The sequence below is a fragment of the Bos javanicus genome, chromosome 8 (genome assembly GCF_032452875.1).
Source record: "Bos javanicus breed banteng chromosome 8, ARS-OSU_banteng_1.0, whole genome shotgun sequence".
Classification (NCBI taxonomy): Eukaryota; Metazoa; Chordata; class Mammalia; order Artiodactyla; family Bovidae; genus Bos; species Bos javanicus.
In genome coordinates this window covers 112,517,692-112,543,314 of record NC_083875.1, presented here as the reverse complement: position 1 = coordinate 112,543,314, position 25,623 = coordinate 112,517,692, and the positions used below count along the sequence as shown (strand labels likewise).

General features: G+C 50.0%; 1 protein-coding gene across 17 annotated transcripts in view; it reads right to left on the bottom strand.

Moving 5' to 3' along the window:
- The window catches only part of MYT1L (myelin transcription factor 1 like), a 396,883-nt gene that overhangs the window by 151,613 nt on the left and 219,647 nt on the right, over positions 1-25,623 (bottom strand). For all 17 annotated transcript variants that reach the window (XM_061426756.1, XM_061426757.1, XM_061426755.1 and 14 more), the window contains one exon: positions 15,930-16,072. The gene's annotated coding sequence lies outside the window, so the exon portion shown is untranslated. The remainder of the gene's footprint in view (positions 1-15,929; positions 16,073-25,623) is intronic.

Here is a 25,623-nt window from a genome sequence, read left to right as displayed (position 1 = left end):
CCTTTGCTGTCCCTGCCCTCCCTTCCCTGACCCTGTCTTATTCCCAGGGGATCCAGCAGAGGAGAATGGACCCAGCACAAAGGCGGGGGTAGGGAGGCTTGGGCAGCCCCCCGGGAATAAGGTGGGGTCAGGAAAGAGAGGGTGGGGACAGCCAGGCGTCCTGTACCGCCGCCCAGCGTCCTGTGCCGCTGCCCAGCGTCCTGCGCTGAGCTGTCCGCCCTGCCTGAGATGCGCAGTCACTGCAGGGCCTTCTGCTCTATGCGCCGTCCATCCTCACGGTCCCCGCCTGCCTGGCCGGCGGCCAGGGAACACTTGTCGAGGGGACAGCATTTCACTGAGTGCTTTTCCTGCTCTTAGTACCACTGGGGAACACTCTGTGTTCATGAGTCTCTCTCTCAAATACTGTGGCATTTAGTTCTCCCAGCATCATAGTGACATCTGATGAAAATCTGCGTATGACCTTTACTTGTTTATGGACAAACTCCTGGCTCCATGCGCTAGTCAGTCAGTGTATTGACTTGCTACTGTTATGAAACTGGAAGTTCAGCTTCTGAAGGACGATTCAAAGTTGATCTACGGATGGGGCAAACATGGTTCACTGAGGATGAGCGTGGTTGTCGCTGAGGAATAGTTGGGACTTTGGACCCAATGTGTGTGCGTGTGAGTGTGTGCGAGTGTGTGCAATTATGTGAGTCACAGTGTGAGTGTGAGGCTGTGAGTGAACCTTGTGGGGTGCCCCTGTCTGCAGGACCAGCTGCTGACACCAGGCGACCTGTGCAGACGGCAGCTCACCGTGCTCACCCAGCTTTCCGGTTGGTTTGCCCTCACCAGGCTCTGCGTTTGGGGACCAGGGTCCACCTGCAGGGTAAGCTTCTCCCTTAGCACCTCACCTGCCTCTGCTGGACTCGTGGGGAAGGAGCGAAAGTCCGTGTGCATCTGACACCCACACCTACACACACCTGGTCCATCCAGCAAGTCCTTGTGAGCAAATGCCCCCTGGGCACAGGCGCCAGGGTGATTGGAGGGGAGGTGCCAGGAGAGGAGCCCGCAGAGGACCCTCCCCACTCGGTTCCACGCAGCTTCTTCAGTCAGAGGGTCCAGGGAAGGGGCTGACGGTCTGGGACGTCATCCTGCCCAGAAGTGAGCCAGGCATTTATAATGTGCAGCTGTGTGCATCCAGGTTGGAAAATTGATTGCAAATGAATTTTTTATTCACATTTTCAAGTTCTGGAAGGAACTTGAAACATGGCCTTTTAATCAATTAACCTCTTCTCAAAGAGCTTATCAAAATTGTGATAGTTATTTGAGAAAAATACTGATGTTTTATTTTCTGTCAATTTCTAAAGAGTAAGTCATTTGTGAGGGGCAGGTCATGGGATGGGGTAGTTATTGCAACTCTGAAGTAAAATTTTTTCCTGTTAGATGTAAATATCTTCTATTTCACTTATTATTCTATCAATTTCAGGTCAAAACCACTCAATGATCGGCTGATTTTTTTATTGCATTTGTTCAATCACTAATGCCAACAACCTACATATCCACAGTAACAGATGTGCTTTGAAACAGGAAAAAATGGGGACAGTCCAATGAGCCGAAAGGAAAAACAGGATAAGTCATCCCAAAGAACACAGTTTTGATGGTATCACCTTCTCTGGAAGGATATGTTTGCTTATAAAAATGCACTTATCTAAAAATCCAAAGGACCTGGGGTTCATTCTACAAAAATTTCACGTGGTAAGCGAACGTAAAAACACACCACTGTTGCATTCATAGTTTCGTTGCTGGTAACTTGTTCTTTTTAACTCAGTTAAAGCTTTGAGTAAAGGCAGGACTTGACGCGCATGGATTTCCTGGTGTGTGACTGGTGGCTGCTGGTGAAGATGGCACCTCTGCCGCCTGGCTTCCTCGGGGACACCTGCCCACCCAGCCCAGCGTCCCCTGTGGGGCAGGCCCACCTTGGGGCTTCACGCTGGGATGGCGGGGAGAGCCTGCTCTGCTCATGAGCTGAATGGCAGTTACTGCTGGATCATGGTTTGGTGACTCTCAGTTTTACAGACGTCCTTCGTCTTTTACCAAACGTTTCCTCCAGCATACTCGTGTCTTCACGCTCCGGGGAAGGGGGTTGGGGGCGGGACACCGCACCCCCAGCAGCAGGAGCACATAGCGTGGCTGCCGTGGATCTGCTCCCCTGCTTCCCGGAGGGGGACGCCCCCGTGGCAGGCTGGTGGGCTGTTGGAGGAGGGCTGGGTTCTGGGGACCTGTGTCCTGCAGCCAAAGCAGCTGGTGTCAGGGAGTTGTCAGCCACTGGTCCAGCCAACATCTTTCTCAACATCAGTGCTCCCACTGGAGCCCTCGTATGTGGTCGCTTCAGCTCAGTTCAGTTCAGTTCAGTCGCTCAGTCGTGTCCGACGCTTTGCGACCCCATGAATCGCAGCACGCCAGGCTTCCCTGTCCATCACCATCTCCCAGAGTTCACTCAGACTCAATCTGACAATCTCGACAGAAGGAAAGTTCTTGCGTTCTGCTGAAATTTCAGGGTGCAAAGACTGCCTTTATTTAAGTTCTTGTAAGGACCCGCTTCAGGCAGCCAGGCTCCATCCCTTTAGCTCTGTTACCAAACATCCAGGGCATCCCAGGTGGCTCAGTGGTAAAGAAACCGCCTGCCATGTGGGAGACCTGGGTTCAGTCCCTGGGTTGGGAAAATCTCCTGGAGAAGGGAACGTCTACCCACTCTAGTATTCTGGCCTGGAGACTTCCATGGACTGTAGAGTTGATGGAGTTAGTTGTAAAGAGTCAGACATGACTGAGCGACTTTCACTTTTGCTTATGTTAACTTGAACTGTGGACTTTGTTTTCAAGGCAGTTGTACTGCCTCTGAAGGACAGGTGTAGACTCTGAGGACACATGAAGGACAGACGACGTGAATGAGCGGTGTGACTCCCATGACACTTTCCTGAGTCATCAGCTGACTCAGTGCCCAGAGCCACAAGGTTACACATCGCACATTTAGCCACATCGACCTCTGGACCTTCTTAGGAGCTCAGCTCTAGCATATTAGCTAGAGTTGGTGCTAAATCGCCGGGTCATTTGGTGAAACTGCTTGTGCTTTCCTTACCCGTGATCACTGTTGGGGGAAGTGGACTTCTCAGGCCCCTGCCGCTCTGCCCTTCCGACCTCACCTGCCAGCGGCCCTGAGGTCGGCACCGCCCTCCAGGTTCTCAGGTGACCCTCCCTCAGCCTCTAAGCCTCACGGACCGGCCACTGTCCCCCTCCTGCCTCATTCTGGAAAGCACCCCAACGGCGGCCTCTGGAGCTAGAAGCCAGGCAACTGGGCATCCTGAGTGCTCCCCACCACCAGGCTTTGCCCCCTGCAGTCCCTCGGCTGGGAGCTTGCCCTCCACCTCCCTGTGCCCTCCAGCCCCATCTCAGGTGACCTGTCGTTACTTACACCCTGCTGGTGACTCAAGCTCTCCATCCCTCCTTTCTTCCCTCCATCACACCTGACCCTCCCCACACCCAGATCTTCCTCCCCTCCAGCCCAGGAATGGCCTGGCCTCACCTCATCATGTATGACTATGAGAGTTGGACCGTAAATAAAGCTGAGCGCTGAAGAATTGATGCTTCTAAACTGTGGTGTTAGAGAAGACTCTTCAGAGTCCCTTGGACTGCAAGGAGATGCAACCAGTCAGTCCTAAAGGAAATCAGTCCTGACTATTCATTGGAATGACTGATGCTGAAGCTGAAACTCCAATACTTTGGCCACCTGATGCAAAGAACTGACTCACTGGAAAAGACCCTGATGCTGGGAGGGATTGGGGGCAGGAGGAGAAGGGGACAACAGAGGATGAGATGGCTGGATGGCATCACCGACTTGATGGACATGGGTTGGTGGACTCCGGGAGATGGTGATGGACAGGGAGGCCTGGCATGCTGCAGTCCATGGGGTCGCAAAGAGTTGGACACGACTGAGCGACTGAACTGAAGTGAGCGCTTCATCAGCGAGACAGAAACGGCTCCAGACAGTGGCCCCGTTCCCCAGCTTCTGCGCCCTGCCTGCCCCTCCGCCTTGCAGCTGCACCTGCCGGGCCATGTCTGCCCCTCGAAGCTGCTCTCCCTCTGTAGCAAAGCCCCGTGCCCACCTGTCAGGAGACCCCACCCCAGACAGCCTCCTTTCCTGCCCTGCCCACCTCCCCTTTGCACCGGTCTTCTGTAAAATCGAGCTCAGTGAGCACAAGGCTTTGCTCTGCTCTCCGTGGGGTCCTTGGCATCTAGGGGTGCCCGTCCCTTCAGGGGTGCTCAGTAACAAATGTTAAATAAGTGAATAAATAGCTGTGGACACACAAAAGGTACCCAGTTATCCATACATTGGTAAGAATGAACTTCAATTTGTAAGTACTCTCCAGAGAAGATGAGGTCACAGTTTCACTGAAGGGGAATTTGACTGGACACATGGGAATAAGGACGTGGGACTAGACGGGAAGACGTATTTTTACCATTTTGGTTCACAGAGAAGGATTCCATCAAGCAGAATTTTTTTTTTTCCCTAGAAAATGAGTGGATGAAGAAAAAGCCCAGACAGGCATTTTTCTTGTGCTGTTAATTTAACTAACTGAAGTACTGGTTTCCTGGATGAGAATTTTAAAGTTATTATTTTGTTATCTCTTTTTCCTATTGTTGTTGGTGTTTAGTTGTGACCCCATGCGCTGTAGCCGGCCAGGCCCCTCTGTCCATGGGGTCTCCCAGGCAGGAACACTGGAGTGGGCTTCCAGTTTCTTCTCCAGGGCATCTTCCTGACCCAGGGATCAAACCCACATGGCCTGCATTGCAGGTGGATTCTTCACCACTGAGCCAGTCTTCTATTAGTCTGTCCCACCCGCATATGTGTTGCTTTTGTGCATCAATGTGTCACGCATTTACATACACATGAACAGATAAGGAAACAGTGACAATGCCTGCTGTTAACATCTGTGTGTAAATCACGCGCAATTAAAGTTTTTCTTTGTAACTTAAAGCCACCATACCTGTGACTCACCATCAAAACTAGATGTACCCGAAGTTAATTTTTGTCAGCAGCTACATATGCAAGTGTTTAAATACAAATAAAGAGAACTGTATAATGTTAAAACTCCCGCCAAGAATCTCCCACCTCCCACAACAGAATGCACAGCTGGGTGTGAATATGATGGGCAACCAGCATATGATCAAAATAATAACAGAAACTATTCAACAGGCTGTGAAAAGTGCCAGTCTCCTGCTCAGACACAGGGTGGAATTAAGCCTGTGTCTGTCAGTTCAGATGTCCTCTTGCCTTCATTTTGTAAAGGGACCCAGGATTTAACAGACCTGAAGGCAAGGACGGTGATTGAGCGACAGGGACCAGTCTAGTCTCCCTCCCTCCAAACCCAAGCCTGGCTGCAGGGATGGGCTGGCTCTTTAAAAAGGACCGCGATCCACAGTCTCTTTAAAAATAACTCAGTTCACAACAAGGACTTGGTGTTCCTCTCCCTCCCCCACCTCTATTTTGGGACGCCAGCCCTGTTAGCAGGGAGCAGAATGACATTCACAGCAGGTACCACTGACACATGGAAATTTGTTGGCTCAGTGGCACTAATTGGGTATCTGTACTTGGGAGGATGATGGCGCAAGGGGGAGGTGTTTAAACCTGTGAGTTCAGAACCCCGTTTAGGGTCCATTTCCATGTAAATGAAAAGCACCTGCAGCTTCTGTGCAAGGCACTTGGTAAGACATCCAAGCCAGCCCCAGACTACAGGGAGAAGCCTTCAGCAAGGAAACCGATACAGAAGAAAACCGTTTTTTCCCTTACCTTCTGCATGCAAGATTTATGCAAGAAACTCCCATGAGCACTAATGAGACTTATGCATGTAAATCTCCCATGAAACGACAGGGGATTAGCCCCATCCATCACCGTGCAGACGTGGCTTCTGGGAGGCTTCGAGCAGACAGACTGCCTCCCCTTAAAGTGCTGAGGCAGCAGAGCTTGGCGAGGCCTGGGGAGGAGGGGGCCCTGCGGAGCCACACGGCGTGGGGCGGGGGCAGAGGCTGATCTGCACGAGTGGGCAGGATTCAGAGATCGCAGGCAGACCCCCCCTCCTGCTCGTGACACAGCACAAGCAAAACGAGACCCATAACCCGCCTTTCGGAGAGGGGTTCTCTGCCCATCATAGTTCCACACTTTCTCTCAGGAGGACAGACGATGCATTCCCAGCAACCAACTGTCCCCAGCGTCCTGCCAGGCTCTGCACACGCCGGGAAGGAGACCTGTTGCCTTTTTCCAGGCATCTCTGCTGGAGGAGATTTCGTCTTCGCCAGGCTCCCGGGTGGAAGGGCTGTCTGATCCCCAGGACGCCTCTCCTCTCCCCCGAGTGTCCCTCTGCCCAATCCTTTCCCACGGATCCACACTGGGTCCTCTCTGCCGGCCTCGCAGGACATCTGTCCTGCGCTGGGAGTGTCAGCTCCGCCTGGCCATGGCCTCTGCGAGCTCTCCACGAACGCTCGGTGGATGTAAACACAGACGGTGAATTTCAAGGAGGGCAGGATCCTTAGGTATCCCCAGGCCACGACGTGGAGAAGAAATTCCTCCCCCCATCCTAGGAGCATTGCCTGTCCTCCCGCCTCCTCCAACACCGACGAGCTTCTGTGTAGAAACACGCCTTCAAAGAGTACACACAGCGACACTCAGGGGCTTTGCGCCCTGAGTTTTCATTTCACAACACGTGCTGGGCCGCAGTTCATACAGGCTCCCACTTTCAAAACTAATTCTTAGCATTCCGTTGCAGGGATACAGGATATTCACTTAAGCAGTCTTTGTGGACAAATAGTTGTGTACAAAATCCTGCTCTTGCAAACAAGTCTATAATGTGTAATGAAAAATAGCCAGGTCTTCTAAAACGCTGACTAGATGACAAATGCCATTAGGTTCATCCAGCCCTGCCCACCAGGCTCTAAGGTAAACGCGGTGCGGTCACGCCTGACGTCCAGAGGGAGATGGAGACTCGAGAGAACACAGCTTGTCCAAGGTCAAGCTTGGACGTGGATCCCGCAGGCACTGCCCACTGCAGCGTCACGCACACAGCTTCACACACACACACGCAGCTCCTGAGCATGTCTGTGCACCAAGTCCACAGACGTGGAGGAGCTAACACAGAGGCGAGGTCCTTCTAAGCTTCGCTGCTGTTGCTCGTGTCTGTAACCCACGCTCCTCAGCTCTGCTGGAGCATGGCTGGTGGGTGCGATGCCATGACCCCGTGACTCTGTCACGTGGATGATACTCATGAAGCTGAACGCCTTTTCCAACGGAAAAGCCACTTACATCTTCCCTGAAATAGCCTCCCATGTCCTTCCCAGGTGCAGTTAATAATTGTCAAATTTAACGTGCCGGTGCCGCCGTCTGCCTGTCGCTGCTCGGTTCTAATGGGCCTGTTCCTTGTGTGTTTATTTATTTATTTTTTATGTTTGTTTGTTTATTAACGCAACCTTAAAACAAGGCATGCACTACCATTTCCATCTTTGGAAAGTAATTTTGATTAGGGAAGATGTATTCGTTTAACTTCTGTATTATCTGCGTTTAAATTTAACACCACTCTCAAGACTGCAATGCGCTCTTCACTACGGCAAGTGTCTGTCAATTCCCACCCACGAATTTTACATTGGATTTAAATTGTGCATGAAAGCCACCCATGAGATAAGGGCTAACATGACTTTTATTCTGGTCAAATGAGAACATATCCACGAGGTGAAAGAAAATGATACAAGAGAGGACAGTTGTATTTCTTCCCCCAAAGAAAAAATACATAAACCTCCAGTGGCCATTCTAGAACCTTCTCTGGGATGTGGCTCCTTGAAAATCCCCTTCTAGGTGTGAGAGGGAAGTGGAACATCAGTCAACATTCCTCCTTCGGGACCTACTGCACAAGGCTTAGGCTATGACATTGAGTTACAAGTTTCCATTGTCTGGCAGGAAATTTTAAAGCTCGGCACATTACTACTTTATGAAAACATACATTCCACTAACTCCATACAGAAGGGGCTGTTGACATTAGCAGACTCAGAGGTTTAACGATAAAACCTCTTCCATGGAAGATGTTGCCAGCTATTTAAGCAGAATGTGTCTCTCCAAACATACAAACGATGGTAGAGCTTGATAAATAAAATGGTGAACAAATGTTCAGACCCAAGGAGAGGGTGCGAACTGTTATCAGGGAGGGAATAGGAAGATTAAAACAGTCTGCATTTAGCTTCGACCAGCGCCACACAGGGCCCCAGCAAGGCCTCGGGAGGCACGTGCCTCGCCCGTCGTGGACGTTCAGTCTCCCGGGGGTGTGTGCAGCCCCTGACGGGTGAGGGGCGCCCCCAGCACCCTGGGTGTGGTGGACGCGGACCAGGGGGGCGTGGAGGGCACGGCCACGCAATACGTGCCGCACCCGCTCTGGGGGCGCTTCTGCTCTTGGGGTGTTTCTGGAATTTTATAACATACAATCTGATGTTCAGAACTCCTGGGGCCAGGAGCCCCCAGGTCCCTTCTGCCTGCTTCCCCTACAGACAGCTCCGACCGGCCCTGTGAGGTCGGGGCCAGCCCGCCCAGCATGAGGGCGCCGGCAGCACAGCCCTGGGCTCCCTGGCCACCTCGGGCTTCTGAGGTTTCCCGGGTTCAGCTCTGGGGAAATGGGAGGCAGGGCATCCCGATTCTGCAGCTTGCGTGGAAAAGCACGCCATCCTGAAGCGCTCACGGGCCTGCGGGGGTCAGGAGGCGCGCGAGGTCACGGCCGCGGGTCAGGAGCCGACCTCGCTCCCGGCAGCAGGACTGCCGTGGAGCCTGGACAACTCCCTGGGTGACCCCGGGCCCGCAGGGGGACTTGGGGCCCCCGTCACCCCCACCCACGCGGCCTTGCCTGCGCCCCACGCCAGCTCCAAGCAAACGCCCATGGCCAGAGGCGGCTCCTCTCTGCTGGGAGGAGAGGACTGTCAGATCAGATGCTCCCGTCACAGTCTGGGGTACGGGAGCGATTAGTCACTTCGCCCCTGCTTTCCAAGACAGCGGTGGCCCCGGACGCTGAGACAAGTCACGAGAAAGCAGAGTTCCACCATCGCCCAAATTTCAGAAAAAAACAAAGCCCTTTTATTTCTTTTTCACTATCTGTAGTACCTTATATGGAGAAGGCAATGGCACCCCACTCCAGCACTCTTGCCTGGAAAATCCCATGGAAGGAGGAGCCTGGTGGGCAGCAGTCCATGGGGTCGCTAAGAGTTGGACATGACTGAGCGACTTCACTTTCACTTTTCACTTTCATGCACTGGAAAAGGAAATGGCAGCCCACTCCAGTGTTCTTGCCTGGAGAATCCCAGGGACGGGGGAGCCTAGTGGGCTGCCGTCTATGGGGTCACACAGAGTCGGACACAACTGAAGTGACTTAGCAGTACCTTATAACATCACATTTAATAGATATTTTTATAATGGCAGATAAAAAAGTTATAAAGATGATTTAAGCAATAATGACGAGCCACTATGAAAATGATCGAAAAGCATTATGTGGTGAATTAGGGATGATCTCGACGAAACACAATGGGAAATTACTGGGCTGTCTTCTGGGAAGGGTGCACAAAAGCGGTGACCTCCGAGTTGTGTTAACAGCATCGCCCCTTTAGGCAAAACTGTGTGCTTTAGTGGCCACCTAGAAGTTTTACAAATTCTTGGTGTGCAAGCTCGTATACACACAATATATGCACACACAGGTAATATCTGTTGTGAGTATATGTGGAGCCGACACAAGCATAGTCATGTGTGATGTTTGCACCATCACACAAACGTGCTGCACCCGCTCTGGGGGCGCTTCTGCTCTTGGGGTGTTTCTGGAATTTTATAACATACAGTCTGATGTTCAGAACTCCTGGGGCCAGGAGCCCCCGGGTCCCTTCTGCCTGCTTCCCCTGCAGACAGCTCCGAGCGGCCCTGTGAGGTCTTCAGGGACATGGTGGGAAGGCTAGTCCCAGCTCTTAGGTCAGGAGCCTAATCGCCCACCTAAGCTTGAATCCCGTCTGTGCCATTTACTGTGCAATGTTGGGCATTTTATTTAACTTTTCTATACATATGTTTCCTCTGATAGAAACAATGGATAGATGGAAGAGGAACACAAGGTGTTTCGAGGACTGAATGGGATGTGGTGAGAGGTACTTTGAGAGCAGAGCTTGGTCTCTGTCCTTCATTATCTCTCTGTTTGCTCAAACTCATGTCCATCTAGTCAGCGATGCCATCCAACCATCTCATCCTCTGTCGTCCCCTTCTCCTCCTGCCTTCAATCTTTCCCAGCATCAAGGTCTTTTCCAGTGAGTCAGTTTGCCTCAGGTGGACAAAGTATTGGAGCTTCAGTTTCAACATCAGTCCTTCCAATGAATATTCATGACTGATTTCCTTTAGGATGGACTGGTTTGATCTCTTTGCAGTCCAAGGGACTCTCAAGAGTCTTCTCCAACACCACAGTTCAAAAGCTTCAATTCTTTGGTGCTCAGCCTTCTTTATGGTCCAACTCTCACATCCATACATGACTACTGGAAAAATCATAGTTTTGACTAAATGGACCTTTAAAAGTTGGCAAAATGTCTCGGCTTTTTAATATGCTGTCTAGGTTTTTCACAGCTTTTCTTCCAAGGAGCAAGTGTCTTTTAATTCCAGGCTGAAGTCACCATCCACAGTGATTTTGGAGCCCAAGAAAATAAAGTCTGTCAGTGTTTCCATTGTTTCCCCATCTATTTGCCATGAAGGGATGGGACTAGATGCCATGATCTTAGTTTTCTAAATGTTGAGCTTTAAGTCAGCGTTTTCTCTCTCCTGTTTCACCTTCATCAAGAGGCTCTTTAGTTTTTCTTAGACTTCTGCACTTGGCTGATATCATTAGGGCAGAGTTTGGTACTAGCAGATACTTAAGGAACATGGGCTTTCCCAGGTGGCTCAGTGGGAATACTGAGAATACTCCTGCCAATGCAGGAGATGCGGTTTCCATTCCTGGGTCGGGAAGATCCCCTGGAGGAGGAAATGGCAGCCCAGTATTCTTGCTTGGAAAATCCCATGGACAGAGAAACCTGGCAGGCTTCAGTCCACGGGTTGCAAAGAGTGGGACACGACTGGGTGCGCACACACGCTGAGCCCTTAGCACTTACCACCAGCATTTGCAGTCTGCAGTGTTGTCGTGGGCTCCACTGCACTCGATCTAGCCCTTTATCCCTATTTCTCAGAAAAAGAAAGTAAGGCTTTGAAGGGATTTGCCCAGAGGAATACAACTGTTAATCGGCAGGGCTCGGATGAAACTAACAGTATTTGTCAGCTGTTTTAAAGAAATCTGCATCAAAGGGTCAGAGAGCAGAGATATATGAGGCTGGAGCTATTTCAGCGGATTCCTCCTTCTGGATGAACAGCACACTTTTCTTTAAAGTAGGCACCATTCGGAACACAATTCATGGAGTTTTTTGGGGGAAGTAGATATTGATTTCATTTTGAGTGATATCTTTAGTGTGGACGTTGGCTGGGAGTGCGATCTCCTCCTTGGGCCCTGGCTCAGAGGAGACTCGGTTTCCTGGAGTAGCAGCTGCGGGCAGCCACAGGTGCCCAGCTCGCAACCGTGGTGGGTAACTGGCCCACAGAGACGGAAAATGCCCTAAATCTAAACCTCATGGAGTGGCACTTTCACTTCTTCCGTAAGAGCAAGCCCCAGAGTCCTTCTTGACTGGGGGTGCTCGGGGAAACTGGGGGTGTGGACAGGAAGTAAGTCCACGGAGTACTGGGGGGTCACTGCCAGTTGAGCAATGGTGATGGACCCATGGACCCTTACCCTGTGCCCTTCTGACGCTGAGCTGTAACCTAAAGAGTAGAACCAATGCAAGAACACTCCTGGGAATCTATAGCTCAAACAACTGCAGGGCAGCAGGTGATAAGACTCTGGATGGCCGAATGTGATCACGCTGGGCATTGGAGGTGGAAAGGGTGGTGGGCAGAGTGAGAGCAACTAGCCATCAGCTTCTGGGATGAAGAGCACTGGATCGGACCATTCTGGAGGCTCCCTCCAAAAGGACCCCGAGATGGAGCCATCCCACATTCTTTCCCGCAGACTGCGGAAGTCACATCTGTTTCACCAACACCAAACATAAGCCAGGAGGAATCGAATCCTTTGTCCAAACAAGCAGCTGCACTTGCCAAGTGACTGGCATCCATTCCTGTGCCTCGACTTCATCTCTGGTTTTGTGTTTCTCTCCTGCATAGAAGCTCACTCCCAACTCATATGTCTAATGACTTAACCTTGCAAGACCCAATTCTGGGGTCACGTCCTCTGCAAAGACATCTTTCCCATCTGTAATCAGAGCGAAGATCTCTTTTTCATCCTCCTAAATCATCTTCCCCAGGTCTCTGGTTGCCATGAGAAGTGACCGAGCTCCTCGCAGGGGCTGGGAGCAGAAATGACCAGGCTCTGCCCTGCCCGGAAGGAAGGAGCTTCAGGCCTGTTTACTGTGGTCCTTGCCATGGGGACCCTCGGGGGACTGTGACCATGCCTCATTCATCTTATATCTCCTGAGCCTAGAAGGGTTCGTGGCACAAAACAGGTACTCAACATTGTTGAAAAAATGGGGACCATGTGAAAACAGTGATTCATACACAGTTATCCCTTGGTACCTGGGACAGAAAGGGTAGTTATGAACAAACCCTCTCCTCTGCATCCTTGTTTGTCATCTACTCTACTGCTAACTTCTGAAATACTTTCACTGGGCTTGGAAATAGAGTTGCATTAGTGATTGAAATGGGAAGGCTCCTTGGAGTTAGTGATTTGTGTAAAATGTAGATCTCCGAACAAAATTCCTTTCTATCTTATCACTGGCCACCCACATCTGGTGTCTGTGTGGCCTTGGCTACTTATTAACTACAGCTTTTTAGCAGAATCACTTACGCCCTCTAATCTCGCCTTTACTGAGCTCTGAGTGGTAAGAGTAATCACTCAGACTCGCAGGGTTTGGGAGGAATCTACTGCTTACCCGGTGCTGATGTCCAGGGCCAGGCTCGGGCACTGGTAGGTTTTGTTGGTCAAAAATTACACAGGAGGGCCACTGATCACACATTCAAATGCACCGCACCTCTCCACACTGTTAGCGCTGACCGTGGTCTTGAGTGGTGCCCTATCATACCTAAGTTTTGTATCTTCTAGATTCTAATTATGAATAAACAGCTTCTGAATGCCAGAAAGCTTACCCTGATGGAAGAGACCAGGTGGAATATTCCATGACATTGGTGGTTTTCTACTAAGGAACTACTGATTTCAGAATTCTGAGTTTTAAGAAATTTAACAGAAACTGTCTCTTCATTCTCAGTGCAGATTTGTGTAAAAGTTTATATTTATCATTCCTATATAATTGCTTATTGTTTTCCAGACCAGAATCAGAAAAAGGAAAAGAAAATCTTATTTTTTTTAACTGAAAAAACATGTATTTATGGTAATGTTGCATGTTCAAATTGGACAGGAAAATTCACTACCATAAAGTATGAAATCCTCTATTTCTGTCTGATTAAGAAACTTGGCCATGCAATTTATAGTTTCAAAATAATCCCCATCAAAAGTCCAACGTCACTGTTTTGCAGAAGAAGATCCATCCTACAATTCATATGGACTCTCCAGGAACCCCCAAATAGCCAACACAATCTTGAAAAAGAAGAACAAATTTGGAAGTTTTGTATTTCCTGATTTCAAAACTCACTACAAACTTACAGTAACCAGAATAGTATGGCACCGGCGTAAAGACACAGACAGCACAACGGAGCAGAACAGACAGCCGTAGATATACCTTCACATGCGGTCAGACGGCTCCTGACAAGGGTGGCAAGACCACTCAGGGGAAAGGGCAGTCCTTTCAACAAATGGTGTTGGGAAACTGGGTATTTACATGAGAAGAATGACACTGGACCCTTATCTTACCCCATATACAAAAAGTCACTCCATTTGGGTCAAAACTCAGAGCCAAACATAGGAGCGAAGACTATACAGCTCTGAACAGAAAATATATAGGAAAATCTTCATGATGTTAGACTTGGCAATGATTCCTTGGATATGAGACCAAGAGCCACAGAACAAAAGAAGGATAAATTGGACTCTGTCAGAATTAAAACCATTTCGCTGTCAAAGGACACTGCCAACCAAACGCCAAGGCAAACTACAGAACGGGAAAAAACATTTGCAAACCATTTATCCAATAAGGGCTTAATAGCCAGAATATATAAATAACTCTTATAACTCAGTGACAACAACAAAGCTTTCTGATTAAGGCAAGAAGCTTCAACAGACATTTACCCACAGAAGATACACAAGGGCCCAATGAGTACATGAAAGGGTCCTCAGCCTTACTATCATCAGGAAAACGTACGTCAAAACCACAGCAAGATACCACTTCACAGCCATCACATGGCTATGGTAAAAGCAAAACCACACAGAAAGCAAGGTGCTGCTGAGTATGTGGAGAAACTGGAACCCTTGTGCATGGATGGTGAGAGTGTAAAATGCAGCAGCCACGATGGAAAACAGTAGGGAAGTTCCTTAAAAAATTAATATCCGATCGAACGGTTTCACATCTGGGTATATCCATGAGCAGAACTGAAAGCAGAGATTCAAACAAATATTTGTACAGCCCTTCATAGCGTCATTATTCTTAGTAACCAAAAGGTGGAAGCAACCCAAACATCCATTTACAGAGAGTGGATAAAGCTAATGTGGTCTCTGCCTGCCACAGAATCTTATTCAGTCTTAAGAAGGGGATTCTGATGCCGGCTACAATGTCACGCTGTTAAAATAACCAGTCACTAGTGGACTGCAGTCCATGGGGTTGCAAAGCGTCAGACACGACTTAGTGACTGAACCACTGCCAAAGTAACGATACTGTATAGTTCCGCTCGTCCGGGGCCCCTAGAGCAGGTCAATTCAGGGAGACAGGAAGTGGCTGGTGGTTTCTAGAAGCCAGGAGGAGGCAGGGGTGAGTGCTTAGTGGAGACAGAGTTTAAATCTGGGGAGATGAACAGGTTCTGGAGACGGGCGGAGACGGTAGTGCTCAGCTCTGTGGATGTGCTCCATGCTGCTGAACTGTGCACTTAGAGATGGTTCAGGCGGTCACTTTTACATTCTGTGTATTTCACCACAATTTAAAAAACCCTTAAGGAAGAACATTAGCCATAACTGGGCGTTTCCAAGGACCTGACTCTCATGGGCCACGGCAGCACCAAGGGAGGCTGATCATCCCTAACTGAAGCGTCCTGTGATGACCCCGGACAGAGCACGCAGGCCCTCACTAAAGACACGTCTAACTTCCTTAAAGACAGAGTCCCTGAGTGGACTGGCGGTGGAAAGAGATCTAATTGTAAAGCAGCTCTGTACAAAGGGACTTCCCAGGTAGCGCTGGTGGAAAGAACCCACCTACCAGTGCAGGAGACCCAAGAGACACGGCTTTGATCCCTGGGCCGGGGAGATCCCCTGGAGGAGGGCATGGCAGCCCACTTCAGTATCCTTGCCTGGAGAATCCCATGGACAGAGGAGCCTGGCAGGTTATAGTCTGTGGGGTCACACAGAGTCGGACACAACTGAAGCAGCTGAGCAGGCATGCTGTACAAAGAAGCCCCCACAACTGACAAAGGCTGAACAGAGCTGTTAATCTGGCTGTGAAATTATTTTCTAGATAATGCTGTAATTGGATACAAAACCATTTGAATCTCTGTTTAGTAATAGTGATAATTTCTGACATTGTACTGAGTTTATGAAGGTTAAGGGACATTCTACCCTTGATCAAATACAGAATCCTCCATCACAAACCTGACTTTGTGCTTTCTCAAGTATACGTTGAGGCAGTACACACACGTCTGCACGCGGAGCCTGCAGTCGGGTGCGGATCCTTACCTTTACGCGGCCCTTGGATCGCCATGCGTCTGTGGACCACCTGGACCCTTCCCCGACGGGATGTTGTGGATAGTTCCAGAGACACAGACTCTTGACTGGACTCGAGAACTACATTTTTTCCTCCTCCACGAGGTGCAGTCGGTCTAGAGAAGAAGCAGAGGGCAGAGGAGTGAAGCCGATTTCCATAGTGCAGGAAGGGTCCTACCTGGGGGTCCAAACACCAGGGAGGCTCGCCTTGAGGAGGAGAGCTGATGACAACCAGCTGGCACACGGACACGCCGGGACGCTCCGGGGGCATGCCACGGCGCTCCAGGGGCCCTGGGGACAGTGTCACGGGGACTCATTCTCCATCAGTAATTCCTTATAGGAAAATCTCTTTAGAAAACTAAACTACTGTTTGTGATGTCAAGATTACACAAAACTGCAACCACACTCTCCTAAAACCAAGTGTAAGAGCTAGTTTTGATTGAGTCTGAAAATCATAAAGGCCGTATGAAACATTTAGGAGCGAGTTGGGACGCAGAACAACGTGTCTGTGTCAACACAGCGCTTCTGCTGACATAGGCCGTCAGACGTGTCTTTAGTTTCTTCATCTTCTCCATTCAAAGGACAGCAAACAAGCTACAGTCCTTCCCACAGAAAAGGCTTTACAAGGACACGCTATTTGCTAATGAAAAAGGAAAGAAAGTACTACCTCTTAAGTATTCACTAAAAATTTGTATTTGTTGTAACTCTAAAGCAACAACCAAATGTAGTGTTTAAAAGGCCTTTGTGCGTAATCTTCTATGATGAATATTAGCATAGTGGGCACAGTTATTCTGAAGATGTTCTGAGATGTTACTAAATTGGTTACCAGTGGTCTGAATGGCATTCGAGGCAGTGGTTTTATGAAAATGCATCTTAATTCTCATCATATGAAGAACATCAAAGTAGACAAATTTAAATAAATCTTATAAATCAGCCAACACAAAGCAAAACAATTACGTGATTGAAAAATGAGTGAAAAGGATGATCTACTAATGATCAAAGCCACTTTATCTGATACATCGCCAACACGTTGCTCAAAATCACATTTCAGCAACTAATTTACACATTTCGCTTTTCTGGTAATCCCAGAAAGTCACCTCCACGGCTCTAAGCATTTCCTAAAGGGCCGAGGGAGCATCCCACGGCTCCCCTTCTTTTCAGGGAATCTGTGAGGTTCTACCCTGCAAGGACAAAGCATACCCTGAGGGGCCGTCAGGAAAAGGATAGGCTCTCCTCGAGCGCAATTAGGATCTATGAGACCCTAATCTGTGGACAACGTTTCGTTTGGCGCATGCTCTGTTCTCCACTCCCACATTCAGAAATACATCAGCGGGCTGAGAAAACATTCTCCTTCCCATGTAGATGCCGCCGGCTCTCAGCCTTTCTCGGACCCGCTCCTCCAAATAGCACTGAGTCTGCTCTTCCACCCTTGTGACAGACTTCCCTGGTTCCCTCAGGCTCACAGGGAGCTGGGGTTCCCCACAAACATGAGACACCCTGTGCCCCTTTGGAAGACAGACAGAAGTTAGGGTGGCTGTCAGCAGGAGACACCACGTCTCCCCTAGAGGGGTCTTCACCCCCTAGTCATGTGTCGGATGTAGATTAAAAACTCATTGACAGATGGATTACAGGCTAAATGCCCTTGAAGTGTATTTGATGCTTCTGACTAAATGCATGTCTATTTTGATTTAAGATGACTGAGATGTAAAACAGAAGTTAAGGCAGAAGTTCAAAAAACAGAATGAAGGCTCCTGAGCCAGTTCTTTGAACAAAACGCGTCTCCTTGTGTAAGAAACGACGGAGCCCCTCAGGGACGTGCGCTCGGAAGACGCGGCCTTCCGGGAACTCGCGTGCGGACGGAGCGCCGCGCCCCGAGGTCCTGCCGCTTGTGGTGATTTGAGAGGACTTCCCAGGGTGAGCTCCCGAAGCGTTTAGTGGGCAGCTTAGTTGCCAAACACAAACGGCACCGACAGCGGGCGCCTGCGGGCGTTCAGTCCCGCTGCCTCAGCTGCCCGCGTCCACCGTCACTCAGGTGGGGCTCTGGGCTTCCTTATGGCGTTTGTCATTGCATGAAATAACTGCACTCATTCCACTTCCTTTTAAACTACCTGCTTTGAGATAATCGTGGATGATCCACACGCAGCTGAAAGAATGGTGCAGAGAGTGAACCAGCGCTCACACCTGTGCCCAGCATGCCGTGGGTTGACCGCCCCGGGGCATCTGGGGCGGCGGGTGGTGGCGAGGAGGGGGTTCATGTGGGTGGGGGGTTCCCTTCCCAGGATCTCACATCATTGTCTCCTCTTAAAACAGTACATAGTAAAGAAGCGATCTGAAGTAGAAGCTCAGTTTCAGACCACTGCGTTATAAATGGCTGTATTATAAAATTCATTTTAACTTTACCTTTGTTAACATTCATGACCTAGGACAGATTTTGACTTTCTCCATTTAAGAGGACTAGGTATTGCTTAGTTTTTAGATGAGTCATGTAGTGAATAAAGAGCATTCTTTGTCTCCAATTCAAGGATGATTGCTAACTTCGTTTTTGGTTTTTAGACTGACTATATATTAAGAGATAGACTGAAATTCAGTCTTGTCATGAAAGATAGACATACGTGACCCTTTCTTTGAAATGTTTGCATTTTGGACAGAAGAAAACCAAGTTTCTCTGTTTCTTCCTTCCCTTCCACCCTCCTTTCTTTTGTTATTTTTAAAATGTGTTTCCTGAGGATGAGGCAGGAGAGGCTATTCCAGGCAGGAATCTGGAAGCACTTCTCCATATATAACAAATCATAAACAGGGTCACCTTTAGTCTCATTATGTGTATAAAGTGCTTAAAAAGCTACTTTGATATAATTTTCACTCTCTCTAATTTTTTCTTCTAACCCTTTAAAAAGACCATCAGAGAAACTGTGACGAGCAGTCTGAGGACTCTGACCCTGTGAATGTGATGTGAAGAGCGGGGTGGGCCACTCTGAGGCAGATTTGCTCCTTGCTAATTTGTAAATTAGTGCCCCTTCTGCTTCGTGCTTTTGCTAACGGCTCGTGGTGGCTCCCCGCTCACGTGCGTTACAGAAACACCAGCAGTGCCCCAGGCCCACAAGCCACGCGGCTGAGAGGTGCCCTGAGCTCCTGGGGGCCTCCGGGGACCACCGGAACCCCCGGCAATTCAGGGCCCATTTGGAGCCTCGAAGAACGGTTCTGCTGGGAACCAAGAGTGTCTTTACTTGGCTAGTGTTAAATATAGACGTTGGAACAGCTGTGTTCAGCACCTTTGGTAACAGGGACCCCTAAGAGAGCCTTGAAAGCCTTGGGAATTGGTCAGCTCTTGTGGGGACGTGCCATTTTCAGGAGGTGCGCGTTTGTCGGTCTCCAGTGGGGCGGAGGGGTGGGGAGGGGAGGACGGCGGGAGGAGGCTGGCCACGCTCTCCTCCTGGGGGCCAGGCCACAGCTCCTGCTCACCCCCTCGTCCAGCTCAGCCGAGACCCAGGTTCCGTGGAGCACTCCCCTCGTCCCAGGACCCGAGAGCCTTCAGCCTCCACTCAGACTTCCTGTGGTCCGTAGGCTGCAAAGACCAGTGTCACCATGAACAGCAGGAGGCACAGACGTACAAATGTAGCGGGGGAGGGATAAAGCAGGAGTTTGGGATTATTGATAACATATACACACTAGTGTACATAAATAGTCAACAATAGATGGTCAGCAAGGACCTCGGTTGGGTCAGGGGACTCTCCTCAATACTTGGTAACAACCTTATGGGAAAAGACTCTGAAAAAGAGTGGATGTGTGTACACACAGAACTGGGTCACTTTCTTGTACACCTGAAACCAACACACCATTGTACATCAACTACTGTCGTTGTTCAGTCGCTCAGTCGCGTCCGACTCTTTGGGCCCCATGGACTGCAGCACACCAGGCCTCCCTGTCCACCACCAGCTCCCAGAGCTTGCTCAAACTCATGTCCACTGAGTCGGTGATGCCATCCAACCATCTCATCCACTGTCGTCCCTTTCTCCTCCCGCCTTCAATCTTTCTCAGCATCAGGGTCTTTTCCAAAGATTCAGTTCTTCCCATCAGGTGGCCAAAGTACTGGAGTTTCAGCTTCAGCATCAGTGAATATTCAGGACTGATTTCCTTTAGGATGGCCTGGTTGGATCGCCTTGCAGTCCAAGGGACTCTCAAGACTCTTCTTTCCTCCAGTTTGGTTTTGTCTCTTTTCCATTCTGTTTGTTGGCTTGTTCTGGTTTCCTTCCTATTAGAGGATGTTCGCAGGCGTCTGAGGATTCTTGGCGGTTGCCAGCACGTACCTGGGCAGCACTGGCGTGTCCTGGATGGATGCCCTGCTCACGCTGCCATGGGTGATGCACCTGGATCTGGGGCGTCTGTGTCAGGTGTGTGGTCCGCGTGTGGTGAGTGGACGCTGTGCCCAGGCGGCATGGGCTTCGAGTCCAGGCTTCCGCTGCGTGCCTGAGTGCTCTTGGTGAGTTACGGAATTTTTTCTCTGCATCAGTTTCCTCATTTGTAAAGGGGTCACCACAGAAGAGCTTATAAAGAGTTTATAAAACTTTCAAAAAGGGGCACATCACTGGATTGTGTCTGCTACAGAGTGAGAGCTACAGAGGGTGTTTTGAACCAGTCAGTTGATAAATAGGCACCTCTCACCCGAGGAACCCGCTTGGGAGAAGATCAGGGGGATCGCGAGGGGCTGAATACTCAGCCTCTGCCCTTCCTCTGGGTCCGGCTTTCAGCACAGTGTCCAGCCTCAGCCCACCAAGAGCCCTCTGCTCTGTTCCACCAGAGAATAAACCTGGAGATGCTGGAAGGAAATAAATAAATAAACCAGCAGAGATGCTGGAAGGAAAAGATCTCTGGGGTCTACACAGCTTTTAACCTTTCAACCAACTCACCGGTTAAGAGTGCGGCATCATCTCACCTCCCGTGGGGCCTGAACCTGCGGGTCCTGGAGGTGTGAGCGTCCTGGGGAGGGTCTGAGCCCACCCCCCTTCCTGCACCTCCCTCCTCACCTGTCGCTGCCCTCTAGCCTCGGACAGGTCGCCATCGGCTCCCCTCTGTTCTGTGTCTTTTTTTTAATGCACATGACTCTTCTGTCATTTTAGTGGGATTTGAGGTAAGAGCAGAAGCCAATGTTCTTGAATCTGCCATCTTTTACTGAACACGAAAAGTCTAACACCTGTTCATCTCTTCACAGGAAAGCTACGTTCTGAGAGGAGCACAGAGACAACACAGCAAGTTTTTTTTTTTAATCCTTTCCTCCTAGAAAATAGTCATCTAGAACCCCATCTTTATTTTGAGTTGACTCTAACTAGATTCGTGTATTGAGTACAAGCATTTATGCCTGTTCAGTTCAGTTCAGTTCAGTCGCTCAGTCCTGTCCGATTCTTTGCGACCCCATGGACTGCAGCACGCCAGGCCTCCCTGTCCATCACCAACTCCCGGAGTTTACTCAGACTCATGTCCATTGAGTCAGTGATGCCATCCAACCATCTCATCCTCTGTTGTCCCCTTTTCCTCCTGCATTCAATCTTTGCCCACATCAGGGTCTTTTCCAGTGAGTCAGTTCTTCACATGAGGTGGCCAAAGTACTGGAGTTTCAGCTTCAGCGTCATTCCCTCCAATGAACACCCAGGACTGATCTCCTTTAGGATGGACTGGTTGGATCTCCTTGCAGTCCAAGGGACTCTCAAGAGTCTTCTCTGACACCACAGTTCAAAAGCATCAATTCTTTGGTGCTCAGCTTTCTTCACAGTCCAACTCTCACATCCATACATGACCACTGGAAAAACCATAGTGTTGACTAGATGGATCTTTATTGACAAAGTAATGTCTCTGGTTTTGAGACCAACGAGTAAAATTCTTTCATTTTGTTTCAATTGTCTGTTGCCCAGATGATTAGTCCACAGTGATTTCCTCTTGATTGCATCTCTTTTCCATCACACACCAGCTTTTTTCCAGTCCCTTCTCTCTTCCCTCCTAATGTCCTCTTTCCACACCTTCCAGGCCCACATCTGCCAGCTTTCCGTATCAGTTCTGCCTTTTGGTGTCAAGGCCTTTCTCTCCACAAGCCTCCCCTTCAGGAGTGACGGGAGGCTTCCTCCCTGATGGGACTGTGGCTCACTTACATTTGTGTCTCTAGAACACAGGAAAAAAACAGGCCCTGCGGAGCGAACAGCTGGTATGTGCAGTGCGAGCCCCGTGGCCTCCTGCAGACCCCCAGGCTCCTGTGTCCCCCGCTCTTCTCTGGGGTCTCATGCAGCAGTGCCCAGAACGCTCTGTCTTCACCTCCCGCAGACCCCCAGGCTCCCGTGTCCCTGCTCTTCTCTGGGGTCTCATGCAGCAGCACCCAGCACGCTCTGTCTTCACCTGCTACAGACCCCCAGGCTCCCATGTTCCCCACTCTGTTCTGGGGTCTCGCACGGCAGCACCCAGCATGCTCTGTCTTCACCTGCTGCCGTGCGGTTGCTTGTCGGGTTCCTGAGCCTAGACTCAGAGCCGCAATTCTGCGTTCCCTCCATCGCGCCCCAAGAAAGACACTGGGAAGTCTTTTTTCTTTTTCCCTATTTCCACAATAATTATCTGAGTGAAGAATCTAGATGGAGCAACTCTCCCTAGGATGCTGGAACATGTCCCTCCATTGCCCTCCTCCTCCTGAGGATCTTGGCCGTGTCCTCCCTGCCACTGACCTGACTGTCTGCCCCACTTTAGAGGGGGTTCAGAAGTAATGCCCAGGTCCCTCCTCGTCCTCAGCGTCGGGGTTGAGGGAAAGCACACGCTTCCCCAATGAACCACAGCCTCGGCCTTGCTGGCTGACTTTCTGGTTTCATGTGGGCTTACTGCCCTTGCGTCTGGCCGCCCTCTGGAGCACTGCCCCACCTCCCTCCTGGGAGCACGGATGGAGCTGTGCATCCCGTGGGAAGCGATGGAGCCCTCCCAGGTCTGTGTCTCGGGGAGCCCAAGGAGAGAAAGCTCATGGAAAGGCTGGGGTTGGAGGGAGTCAGGATAAGATGGATGGCATGCTATCGGAGCCACAACCCAGACACACTGGGATCCCAGAAACAGTGATCCCGGATACACTGTGACCCTGGACACACGGGGACCCCAGACACAGCGGGACCCCAGACACACTGACCCCGGACAGGCGACCGTGCCCCGCAAGGCCCAGTTTTCTGGCCTCCTGGGGCTCTGGTGATGGTTAGTGGGAGCCCACGGCGTGATCACAACAGGGCGTCTGCCTCAGGTGGGACTGATGACTCAAGCACATGGATTTTGAACAGGAAGCTGGGACAGAGGAATGGCACAGGCTTGTGGGATAAGTTTAATGACTTTTCCCAAAAATGTGAATTGAGGTGCGTGGGGAAGAGAACAGGTTTAATTTCAGCAGCGGTCCTGGGAAATAGGGTCTGTTTCACAGGTGACTCAGGCTCACTGCCCAGGGCACGGTCTCCACGGTGAATGGAGGGCTTCTGGCAAAGACCGACGTTTCCAGTTTATGGGGGAAACTGAGGGCTCTTTGGGGAGCTGGGTGGGAGGAGCTCTGTGGGGCGGTCCAGTCGGGGCCGAGCTGGAATTTGCCCCCGCAGTTCCTCCACCCAGACCTCTCCGAGTCCTGCTGCTTCCTCCGCAGGGCTTTGATGCCCCTGGAGAAGCGGGGACCCCTGCGGGTGGCGGGTCTGCGCATCCTCGTGGGGTGAAGGGACTGCGAGGGTGTGAACGGGCGGAGGGGCGCCGCTGGCCGCCAGGGCGGACCCTTCCCCCACAGACGCTTACAGACGGAGCGCACCGCCGGCTTTTTGCCCAATTTTAGTGATTTGCAAACGGGTCGCAGCCACTCCCCCACCAGTTCCATTTAGTTGACATTTTAAAATTCAAGTCCCATGGATGTATCTGTACTGTAGTGATGATGTTCCCCCATCAACTCCCATTGAGGTTTATTTCATTTTTGGGCAAACCTTCCACATATGTATTTATTGCACAATCATAGCTACAGTTGCCAATTTCTGCTCAAAGATTTGTAGTTGGGACCAACCATGTGCAAACTCAGCTTTAACTTTTTAAGTTAAAGCACACAAGTGCTTTCCTCTTTTTTAATAATAAGAATATTACTATTATAAAAAGCACAATGGGGATGCTGAAGAGATCATTGATGTCACAGCCATGGGGTGATTAAATATGTCCAGGTGGACCCGGACATATCAGGAGGTTGACTTTTCAACTCTTTTCCAACCTGATAATCTGTGAAATCTTGAATGATAGATGTAATCTCAGTTTTTGATAACCTTAAAGCTTTTGAGGTGAAACTATTGACAAGATAATGGAGCACTTAAAATATCTAAGAGGGTCCAGGTGAACAAGACACGTCTATTTCTTTATAGTAAAATAAGTACATTTTAGAGAAGCGTCTTGAAAAGTAAACTTTTTCAGTTGAATAATTTCCCCCATTTTCTTTCACTATGTCAGATAGTTTTAGATTGAAATATTTGACTGTTGGCTGTAATAATCAAAATTATAAAACTGATACATTTCTCAAAACCCATCAAATTGTAGAGAGCTATAAGATTCAAATCAAAGGTTAACAAGAACCACTTATGATCCTAAAATTCAGAGTTACACGTGTACAAAGCCACAAATATATCCAAAGCTAAAACGTAGAGCTTCAGTGTGAACCATAACACTGGTTGTCACTGCCACCTTGCTGAGTGTGTATTTTCAGGTAAATATTTTATTTATTTATTTTTGTGTATACATTTTTTGAATTAAAACAATTCGCGCACTCTAAAGACTGCTTTCCAACCACACCCACAAACCCCTGGCTGCGCTCCTCACCCGCGCGGCTCCCCAATGTTCGATGTTCGCACTCGGCGGTTTGGGCCTCCCCACCCCCACCCGTCAGCCCCGCTTAGCTCGTTGGTCGCCACCGGCTTGTTCTCTGTATCTGTGCTAAGCCAGCTCAGTCGTGTCCGACCCTTTGCGACCCCGTGGACTGTAGCCCAGCAGGCTCCTCCATTCACGGGATTCTCCAGGCATGAACCCTGGAGTGGGCTGCCGTTTCCTCCTCCAGGGGATCTTCCTGACCCAGGGATCGAACCTGCATCTCTTGTGTTTCCTGCGCTGGGAGGCGGATTCTTCACCACTAGCGCCACCTGGGAAGCCCTGTATCTGTGAGTCTGCTCTTTTTGCTATGTTCACTCGTTTGCTGTATTTCTAGATTCCACGTTCAGGTGAGGTCGTGCAGTATATGTCTGTCTCTGTCTGACATCTCACGTCCTGTCAGCCTGCATCGGTCCTTCAGTGAGGCAGCCCTTCCTAAAGCAGCTGCCATCGGATGGGGTTTGATTGCCTGCCTCAGACTGTCTTCACATCTTAACCTTCATCCAGGCGGCCTGGGTTTTAACCACCTTCCACCAGCTTGAATTTACCAACATCTGTACTGTGTGCGGAGAAGGCAATGGCAACCCCCTCCAGTACTCTTGCCTGGAAAATCCCATGGGTGGAGGAGCCTAGTAGGCTGCAGTCCATGGGGTCGCTAAGAGTCGGACACGACTGAGCGACTTCACTTTCACTTTTCACTTCATGCATTGGAGAAGGAAATGGCAACCCACTCCAGTGTTCTTGCCTGGAAAATCCCAGGGATGGGGGAGCCTGGTGGGCTGCC